Source organism: Erinaceus europaeus, chromosome 16, assembly GCF_950295315.1.
Source record: "Erinaceus europaeus chromosome 16, mEriEur2.1, whole genome shotgun sequence".
NCBI lineage: Eukaryota > Metazoa > Chordata > Mammalia > Eulipotyphla > Erinaceidae > Erinaceus > Erinaceus europaeus.
In genome coordinates this window covers 77,322,641-77,333,533 of record NC_080177.1, presented here as the reverse complement: position 1 = coordinate 77,333,533, position 10,893 = coordinate 77,322,641, and the positions used below count along the sequence as shown (strand labels likewise).

The 10,893-nt window shown below is 44.7% G+C and overlaps 1 protein-coding gene across 6 annotated transcripts in view; it reads left to right on the top strand.

Annotated features, from left to right (window-relative positions):
- Nucleotides 1–676: 676 nt before the first annotated feature.
- The window catches only part of ZNF410 (zinc finger protein 410), a 37,205-nt gene continuing 26,988 nt past the window's right edge, over nucleotides 677–10,893 (top strand). Inside the window, exons 1-2 of one of the 6 annotated variants that reach the window (XR_009545387.1) lie at nucleotides 677–774; nucleotides 1,220–1,284. The gene's annotated coding sequence lies outside the window, so the exon portion shown is untranslated. The remainder of the gene's footprint in view (nucleotides 775–1,219; nucleotides 1,285–10,893) is intronic. The other 5 variants (XM_016187537.2, XM_016187536.2, XM_060175488.1 and 2 more) reach the window with 5 other exon arrangements.

The following is a 10,893-nucleotide window of genomic DNA, read 5'->3' as shown; positions in this document are numbered from 1 at the left end:
TCTGTCTCCCCTCACCTCTCAGTTTCTCGCTGTCTCTATCAAATAAATAAAGTTGTTTGTTTTTTTTTGAAATCACTATCCTCTATTTGTACCCTCTACTCTCTCACTTGTGTGCTTATCATCAAAGCCGGTCTTCAACATTGCAAATGCCTTCCTTAGAGAACTTTCCCACTGCCACTTGGTCAAGTCCCTCATCCTTCTGTACACAGCAATTCTTAATCATTTAAAATGTCAAACTTATAAAGCCCTAAAAATGGTGACATCAACCTGGATCTCAAAATTCAAGTATCCTATCCCCACTCTCCCCCCACCCCCAAGTCTGGACACCCAAGGACGATTTATAGCGAACCTAGTTTATACTTTAGGGAAACTCCCCCCCCCCCCCAAGGTATCGATTCTTAAAGCTCGCGTCCCATTAGCAACCGGCTCCTGCAGGTACGTTGCCCTCGCTGCTAGTGAAGCTTCAGTAAGGACTCCGGGGAAGCTGAGCCGGGAGCCTCCATCGTAACTTAGTCCACCCTCCGCGGCCCCCGTCTCTCCGGCTTCGGAGACCACCCGAAGGCCCAGAGAATGAATGGGACGCGGGAGACAGCCCCTCCTCCTCCCCCGGCAGCCGCCAGGAGGAACGCGAGTGGGTGTGTGCGGGGCGCGGGGGGGAGCAGCCAAACTTCCTGTCCCGCGCTCGAGCTGCTTCCGGCGGGAGCCGGAAGACGCTGTGTGTGGACGGAATTCGGCACCGACCGCCGGGACTGCTGGGCTGCCCGGGGGTGGAAGGTGAGCTCCAGGTCGGGGTTGGGGGTCGGGGGCCGACTACGTAGCTCCAGCGGGTGGATCCCCGAAAGGGACACAGTCAGTACCGGCTCCTCGGCGGGAGCGGGGTGGTGGTTCGGGTCTTGATGGCGCGCGGAGAGCACAGCGCTGCCGCCTCCCGAATCTGGCGGGTGGGAACGCGGCGGCTTGGGCTTCCGGCCGGGGGCCCGGGCGCGAGCCGCTCCTGAGACAGGCCGAGTCCCCGAGCCCCGGGGCGGGGGCCTGCGGGCGGAGCGCGGGGCCTCTGGGCGCTGCGCTGGGGGCCGGGGCGGGGGCCTCGCCGGCGTCTACACCCGCGGCCGCCCCTCGGCGCCCTCGCTCACTTTGGGGCCCGAGGGGTTGGGCTCCGGGCCCCCTGTCACGTCTCCACCGAGCTGTAGCCTGGAGTTTGACAACCTGCATTCCACAGACGGCTGGAAGTTTCCCCGAAGGATTCCATTCGCCCTTGAGAGTGGGACTCGCGAGAAGACTCTGGTAGGCATCTAGTCTGCAGTTCGGACCCAGGATCTTTGTGTTTCTGCCTCGCCTTGGACACAAGGATCAGCGCAGCGCGTCTGAATGCATGCAGGAATGCATGCAAGCTTGAGACGAAGTGGGAGGCAGTTTGCATATTCCCCGTGTGTGTGTGTGTGTGTGTGTGTGTGTGTGTGTGTGTGTGTGTGAGAGAGAGAGAGAGAGAGAGATTCCAGTGTGGGTTCGAGTAAAGTCAACTAAACTCATCGTCAGTAAGATTCCAGTTCAGGTTTTTACAAATCAGGGTGGGGGAAATGGCGCGATGTTGATGCGAAAGACTTTCACACCAGAGGTCTCAGGTTCATTCCCCTTCCCCAACACCCCCCCCCCCCGCAGCTAGAAATGAGCTGTGCTCTGGAAAATAAATAAATGTTTATATCGAAGTAGCTGGTTAATTTTGGGTAATTTGTAGCTTTTGATTTCCCCTTTTTGTAGGTGAATGGGGATAAATAAGGGTTCACTTATTTATTTAGTGAAATATTTAATTGAATGCTTAGTTTTTGCAAAGGGAGAAGTATAAGTTAATGGGAGAAGAGTGAGCATATTCAAAAAAAAATCGTGAGAAAAATATAAATATAGACTACTACTAACAGCCAAGGCAGGGTGAAGTGAGTGCTGTAGAGGGTGAACGTTCTGTCCTGCCAGTAGCAAAGGACAGACAGATGCTTTCTGACTGGAGGGAAAGAATCAGACTTTTAACCGAGGAGAGAGATTTGAGTTGGAATCTAAAAGACTGGGGTGTTTCTTATTGAAGAAACAAGCTAGTTATTGGTTTAACAGCTAGCCCAGTGTAGGCTGGAGTAAGGGAAACGTCGAGGAATGTAAAGGGAATGAAATTTGAGAGCATATCACAGACTACTTGAAATGCCAGGCGGAGGGATTTGACTTAATCAGAAGCGCTAATCTTTGTATAAGGGGAGTGACATAAGCATTTCTGGTTGTGGCCAGGTGGTGGCGCACCTGGCTGAGCGCACAGGTTACAATGGGTAAGGACCTGGGCTGGAGCCCCCTGGCCCCCAGCTGCAGGGGGAAAGCTTCTTGAGTGGTGAAGCAGCGATGCAGGTGTCTCTCTGTCTCTCTTCCTCTCTATCACCCCTTTCCCTCTCGATTTCTGGCTGTCTCTATCTAATAAATAAAGTGAATTAAAAAAAAAATTCTGGGTTTGGAAAGATAACTGGAGTGATTGGATATTTAAGGGCAGGACAGGGCAAGGCAGGAAATTAATTTTTTTAGAGCACTGCTCAGCTCTTTTTTTTCTTAATAGTTTATCACTTATCTATTTATTTAATTATTTTAGTGAGAAACACAGAGAGGAGGAAACAGAAAAGCCAGAGCACTGCTCAGCTCTGGTTTATGGTGATACAACGGATTGAACCTCAGAGCCTCCGGCACAAAAGTCTTTGGCAGAACTATCACCCTATCTCCCGAACCCTCAGCTCTGGTTTATGGTGGTGTTGGAGATTAAACCTGGGACCATTGGTGCCTCAGACAAGAAAATCTTTTTGCATAACCACTATGCTATCTCCCCAGCCCAGGAAACTTTCTTAATATGAAGTAGTAAATTGACCTAAATAGGGTATTACATTAGGAATAGTTTTGAAGAAATCAGAACCACTGGAACTACTTAAATATGGCTTATGAGAGAGATTGTTAAAGAGCTAGAATTTGTAGTTGAGTGATAGGAGATTGGGCAATAATTGAAATGGATGATACAGGAGGAACAGGTTTGATGGGGGGGTATGATACTTTGGATTTTGAACGTTGTTGAGTTTGAGATGCTGATAGATGTCCATGTGGAGATACACACAGCAAGCCTTTAGAATGAAAATCTGGAGTTCAGAGGAAAGGTCCAGAATAGAGACAAGGGGCCAGGTGGTGGCGCACCTGGTAAAGTACACATGCTAAAAGGCACAAGAACCTGAGTTCAAGCCCCCGGTCCCTAGCTGCAGGAGGAAGAGCTTCCTAAGAGGTGAAGCAGGTCTGCAGATATCTCTGTCTCTCTTTCCTTTCCATTTCTGGTTGTCTCTGTCAAATAAATAAAAAGAATAGAGACCAAATATTTGGGTCTCCTTTGCGGTGTCACTCATACACTGTATCTGCATTCCGTATCTGTGACATGCTTTGAAAGAAGCTTGGATGGAGACCGTTTGAGCTCATTGTAAAAGCAGTCTTAGGGTTTCACAGTATTAGAATAGTCTCGTGGAGACCCAGGCTCCTTATGAAATTATCTGTGGTACTTTGCTAGGCACTGTATTATGTTCTAGGAAACATAGTCGTGAATAACATAGGCTCTTCCTACCCTGCATGTAGAACTTAACATGTAGGGGATAATTAGACAATGAATGAACTCGGTTCATGTTTAAAGCTTTATTAGTTAATGGGGGTGGCAAAGGGTGGACCAGAGCATCACTCTGGCACATGCAGTGCTGGGGGTCAAACTCAGGACCTCGTGTTTTAGAGGCCAGTGCTTTTATCCACTGCCTCCTCCCTCGTCCCCAGGGCTGCTATACAAACTTTTTTTTCCTCTTTGTTCTTTCATTTGGTAGGACAGGGAGAAATTGAGAGGGGAGGGGAGAGAGAAAGGAGACAGGCAGCGCTGCCTCCCCACTTGAAGCTTTCCCCTATAGGTAGGTGCTGGAGGCTTGAGCCAGGCGTTCTGTAGTGTGCACTCAACTGGGTGCATCACCAGGCCCCTATATACATATTTTAAACGCTATAAATTATGGTACATTCTATAATGGAGATAGCAGAGATAGAAAATTAAGTTGGGGGGGGGGCAGGCGGTTGTGCAGCGAGTTAAGCACACATGGCGCAAAGCTCAAGGACCAGAGTAAGGATCCCGGTTTGAGACCTGGCTGCTCACCTGCAGGGGGGTCGTTTCACAAGCGGTGAAGCAGGTCTGCAGGTGTCTGTCTTTCTCTCCCCCTCTCTGCCTTCCCTTCCTCTCTCCATTTCTCTCTGTCCTATCCAACAACGACATCAATAATAACTACTGTCGTTTTCAACGGGTTAGGTTGTTTTCACCGGGCTAGCTTCACGGGCAGGTAACAGACGACCAGGGACTCATGGCTGGGTTGTACGCAGTATCTCTTTATTCATGCAGGATGCAGCACAATCTAAGCCGAGCTAAGTTAAACTCAAAGGTAAAGTACTCTAAAACTCACAATGCTGTCTTTATATATACTTCCCAAGTAGGGTGGAAACAGGATGTGACATAGAGAGGGTGGAGAGAAAAGTGACTGGTGAAAATCAGAGTGTGTCAAAGAGGGGGCAGATTAGGCAAGAATCCTATCACTGAACCACAAATGCCCTGGAGGGAGGGTGGAACTTGTTAACAGTGGTTATGTAAATAAAATAGTGTTAAGCAGGGGGGATGTAAACCAAATGAAACAGAAGGGGTCTCATGCATACCAACAAACTACAACAGTAAAACAACAAGGGCAACAGAAGGGAAAAAAAAAGCTTCCAGGAGCAGTGGATTCGTGGTGTAGGCACCAATCCCCAGCAATAACCCTGGAGGCAAAAAAGAAAAAGTAAGTTGGGAGTCCAGGTGGTGGCACCCAGTAGAGCCCACATGCCCATGTACACGGACCCTGGGTCAACCCCCACCTTCAGGTGAAGCAGTGATGCAGGTATCCTTTTTTCTGTTGTTTCCCCCTTCTCTTTGGACACCAAGCCAAAGCCATAACCCTAGTGGCAATAAAAGAAAAGAAAGAAAAGAAAAAAAAAGTTGGAAGAATGGGGAAATATTATAAATGTTAAACTGAACCCTGAAGAAAGAAAAGGAGCTAACCAATGGAAGAAACAGCTGAAAACATTCCTCCGGTAGAGCAAGTCTCTTTAACATAGTAAAGAACTGAGGGAGAGTCACCTGGTTAGAGCTTATCAAGCTTATCAAGGGAGAACAATGGGAGAGTGTTGTTGGAGAAAAGGTTGATGAGACAGGTTCTTCAATGCCAAAAGAAAACGTTTGGATTTTGTCTGGATGCATTGGGAGGGGGTATAGTAGGATTCCCATTTAAGATGATATGACCACTGTAAAGAGGATGAAGGGAGGAAAGGGCGGACATAGGGAGACCGGTTAGGAAGCAGTGACTGAATTTAGAGCAGGAGTTGGCGATGATCTGCAATGGAGTGGCGGCAGAACTAGTTGGAGTCGCCTTCTCTCGTGGGATCAATAGGACTTGCCCCTGGTTTGGGTTTTGGGGGCAAAGATAGTAACAGAAGTGACTCCTGGGCTGCAGAGATGGCATCCTAGTTATGCCAGAGGGATATTCATGCCCGAGGCGCTGAAGAATCTAGGGCCAGTCTCCCAGCACCACGGTAAACCAAAGCTGAGCAGTGCTCATGGAGGAAAAGAAAGAAAGAGAGGAAGGAAGAAAGAAAGAGGGGGGGGGAGAGAGAGAAGGAAGGAGAGGAAAGAGCTGGTAGAGCTGAATGGAAAGAGCTTTAGGAAATAATTCATTTTAACCGTGTTAAATTTGAAATATCAAGTGAAAATGTTAGAGGAGCCAAACAGGTGTGGACATACATGTCTGCAGTTCAGACTTGTAAGAGATATGTGTGTCCACTACAAGGTAAAGATTTAGAAGAACATATAATTGAAAGCCATGAGTTCATACTTATGTAACAAGAGAAAAGGACATGAATACTATCCTGAGAAACTTTTAGAGACAGAATAGAGGAATTAAGGAGATGGGAGGGGGGACCCATCTTACTAGGTTAAGTGCACATAGTACAAAGCACAAGGACCTGCACAAGGATCCTGGCTTAAGCCCTGGGTTCCCCACTTGCAAGGCAGCGGCGTGGGGGGGCACTTCCCCAGCGGTGAAGCAGGTTTGCAGGTGTCTACTTTTCTCTCTCCCTTTCTATCTCCCTACCTCTCTCAATTTCTCTCTGTCCTGTCCTATAACATGGAAAAAATGGCCATCAGGAGCTGTGGATTTGTAGTGTAGGCACTGAGCCCCAGTGATAACCCTGGAGGCAAAAGAAAAAAAAAGAATTGTATCATGTAATCTTACCCTGTAAAACTCTATCAATCAGAAATAAGGGGTCAGGCAGTAGTGCATCAGGTTAAGCACACATGGGCAAAGCACAAAGACTGGTGCAAGAATCCCAGTTCGAGCCCCTGCCCCCCATCTGCATGGGGGGGGGTCACTTCACAATTGGTGAAGCAGGTCTGCAGTTGTCTTTCTCTCCCCCTCTCTATCTTCCCCTCCTCTCTCGATTTCTCTCTGTCCTATCTAACAACAATAACAAAACAACAACAACAAAATGGAAAAAAAATGGGCCTCCAGGAGCAGTGGATTCGTGATACAGGCACCGAGCCCCAGCGATAACCCTGGAAGCAAAAAAAAAAAAAATTAAAAAGGGGTTATAGTTAATCAACCAAGAAAGCTTCTATACCCAAGGTGGAGGAAACAAACCAAAGCGACCAGAGTTGGGGGAAACTTGCTTTCTTTAATATAAGTAGTAATTAAAAAAAGATAAATAGAGGAATGACCAGTGAAGTCAAAGAAATACGTATCTTGGAAATAAAGTGAATAAAAGGTTTGAAGCAAAAAGCAGTAGTGTTTTTTTTTTTTTTGAGAGATGATGCCAGTTACGGTTTTTGGGGGGCTTAGGGAACAGTTACTTGAGAAAGGTATTTAGCAATGATTGGGCAGCCCACAGGATCAAAGGTACTGGGACCAGAGCTGTCCCATGGGGGAGCTTCTGAATACCACAGTGAATTGAATGAACTGCTGTAGCAGTTTTTAATCTCTTTACTTTCAGGATTCATGTACTCAGGAAGACTAATAATATGGCTAGTGTTCAGCATTAGGGTGGAGAAGAGCAAGATAAAAGTGCCTGGGAAAGTCCTTTTGGTTATAGATGGATTGGTTACTATCTGCCTTTGTGCCTAAGCTTGCAACTAAGAATATCAAGTATCTCCTTGTCCAGAACAGCCCAGCAGTGGGTGTGTCTCAAGGCCTCAGAAGGAACCCTTCTATAAGGAGTTTCCTAACAACACTGGATTTATTTATTTTCCTAAAAACAGAAGTGTGGTACTTCTCAGAGTGGGCTTGATTAATCTTTCAAAACTTTAAGGGAGTGGGCATCATTGGGGCTTTATCAATCTGGGCTGACTTTTGCAGATATAAAGAGAAACGGAGAGGAAGGTGGGAAAGACACCGTAGCACTAAAGCTTCCTCCTGTGTGATGGGGACCAGGCTCGATGTCATGCCCACGGCAGTGTAGGCGCGCTGTTCAGAGGAGCTGCTTCGTCAGCCCCGTCGGAACTTAGAGGGGTTTGTTGTGTTCTTCGCTTTGGTGCATTGCAAAGGTTTGTATTGTCCACTTTGTTTTTAGTCTCTAGGCTGAGTAATAACATTCAATAATTCCAGTGGCAGGGTCAGTGGATTTCTAGAAAGTATGTATGTATGTCATCCCAAGATTATTTTCTCCAGGTATTCTGACATATGCTTTGGTAGCCATATGGAACCCATGTACACAGTAAAATTTAGCTGTTGCCAAGGGTAGACAGACTAGAGGGGCTGAACTGGACTAATTAGATGGTTTCCCAGGTTTCTGAGATTAGTTTGTTCTGCTGTGAAGACCTTATCCAATAACCAAGATTCCTTACTTATGGTTTGTGGAAAATTTTATTTGATGGACCTGATCTTGCTGTTTAATAGTTAAATATCACCACCGCTTTCATTTTTTTTTAAATAATTTATTTCTTTATTGGGGAATTAATGCTTTACATTCAACAGTAAATACAATAGTTTGTACATGCATAACATTCCCCAGATTCCCATTTAACAATACAACCCCCACTATGTCATTCATCATCTTTCATGGACCTGTATTCTACCCACCCACCCACCCACCCCAGAGTCTTACTTTGGTGTAATACTCCAATTCCATTTCAGGTTCGACTTGTGTTTTCTTTTCTAATCTTGTTTTTCAACTTCAGCCTGAGAGTGAGATCATCTCATATTCATCCTTCTGTTTCTGACTTATTTCACTCAACATGATTTTTTCAAGGTCCATCCAAGATCGGCTGAAAACGGTGAAGTCACCATTTTTTACAGCTGAGTAGTATTCCATTGTGTATATAGACCACAACCTGCTCAGCCACTCATCTGTTGTTGGACACCTGGGTTGCTTCCAGGTTTTGGCTATTACAAATTGTGCTGCCAAGAACATATGTGTACACAGATCTTTTTGGATGGATATGTTGGGTTCCTTAGGTTATATCCCCAGGAGGGGAATTGCAGGGTCAGAGGGTAGGTCCATTTCTAGCCTTCTGAGAGTTCTCCAGACTGTTCTCCATAGAGGTTGGACCAATTGACATTCCCACCAGCAGTGCAGGAGGGTTCCTTTGACCCCTCACCCTCTCCAGTATTTGCTGCTGTTACCTTTTCTGATGTATGACATTCTCACAGGAGTGAAGTGATATCTCATTGTTGTCTTTATTTGCATTTCTCTGACAATCAGAGACTTGGAGTATTTTTTCATGTGTTTCTCAGCCTTTTGGATATCTTCTGTGGTGAATATTCTGTCCAAGTCCTCCCCCCATTTTTGGATGGGGTTATTTGTTGTCTTGTTGTTGAGTCTGGTAAGCTCTTTATATATGTTGGTTATTAAACTCTTATCTGATGTATGGCATGTAAAGATCTTCTCCCATTCTGTGAGGGGTCTCTTGGTTTGGGTAATGTTTTTTTTTGCTGTGAAGAAGCTTTTTAATTTGATGTAGTCCCATAGGTTTATACTTGCCTTAGTCTTCTTTGTAATTGGATTCGTTTCATTGAAAATGTCTTTAAAATTTATGCGGAAAAGAGTTCTGCCAATATTTTCCTCTAAGTATCTGATAGTTTGTGGTCTAACATCCAAATCCTTGATCCACTTGGAATTTACTTTTGTATTTGGTGAAATACAGTGATTCAGTTTCATTCTTCTGCATGTTTCAACCCATTGTTTCCAACACCATTTGTTGAAGAGACTCTGCTTTCCCCATGTAATAGTCTGGGCCCCTTTGTCAAAGATTAGATGTCCATAGGTGTGGGGCCACCACTTTCATTTTTATGGAGTTCAAAGAGTGATTTTTTTTCTGAGTTTAAAAGAAGTAAGGGTCCTTACTTATCTCACCTGCCCACCAGCTGAAGTTACAAAATGTAATAAAGACTACCAACCATCCACATTAAAGAAGTCTGAGCAATGTCCCACTGCCCTCTGAACATTGTGGTTTTAAAGATTTGTTTATTGAAAGATTTATCATGGAAAGAGAGAGAACCAGAGCCACCATTCTGGCATGTGCACTGCGGGGACTCAGACTTTAGAACTTCACATAAAAACTTGTACAAGATATTCATACACTATTTGAGAATGAATATTCCAGAAGCAGCCCAAGTGTTCATCAGCTGGTAAATGGGTAGATACCATGCATAGCCATACAACAGAATATATTTGACAGAAAGAAGAAATGTATTACTGATAATACACTATGGCATGGATGAAGCTTGGAAACATCTAGTGAGAGCAGATGAACACAAAAAAACCACAGATATACCTCCTTTCATATGAAATGTCCAGAATAGGCAAGTCCATAGAGATCAAGGAGATTTGTAGTTGCCTAGACCTAGTTGAGAGAGTTTAGGAAGAAGTAGAGAGTGACTGTTAGTGGGCCTAAGGTTCTGGAGGTATTGAAAATATTGAAAAATAGATTGTGGTTAAGGCTGCACGCTTAGAATATACCAGAAATATTTCAGTTAATCTCTTGAAATGAGTGAATTGAATGACATGTAAATTATCTCTGAAATTTTAATGATTTTTAAGATAATAGGGGATAGGAGTACAATTCTAAAGCCACTGCCACCATCAAGTTCTGTGTCCTGCCCGCCTCCAGTGGTAACCACCCAGTTCTCCCAGGACCACAGATCCTTTTTTTTTCCACGTTCATATGTTTTCAATTCTCTATATTCCATATATGAGTGAAATCTGGTAGTTGTTCCTAACTTCCTTACTTGACTAAGCATAATCACTGCCAGTTCCATCCACTGTCCTGAGGACATAGTATTCTAGTAGTCTTTAAACTGCTGAGACGTACGCCATGGCTGTACTCTTTAACTTTCTTTTTTTTTTTTAATTTTTTTTCCTTTATTGGGTGATTAATGTTTTCTCTTTGACAGTAAATACAATAGTTTGTACATGCATAACATTTCTCAGTTTTCCACACAACGATACAACCCCTACTAGGTCCTCTGTCATCCTTTTTCAGGACCTGTATTCTCTCTCCCACCCACCCTCCCCAAAGTCTTTTACTTTGGTGCAATATACCTACTCTTAACTTTCTACTCTGCCTTGACACCCATTGAAAACTATCCTAGGTAGGTACATTTTATGCTGTGATTATTTTGTATTTAATAGTGTTCCCGGTTTTAGCAGCAAATGTCCAAAATGTAATGGATTTGTAAGTCAAAATTCTTAGGGGGATAATTAAGAATTTAAAGTAAATGGGTAAACAAGCTGCATCAGGCTTTGAGAACACTACTTGGGGAAACATGATTCAACTTTTGACCAATTTTT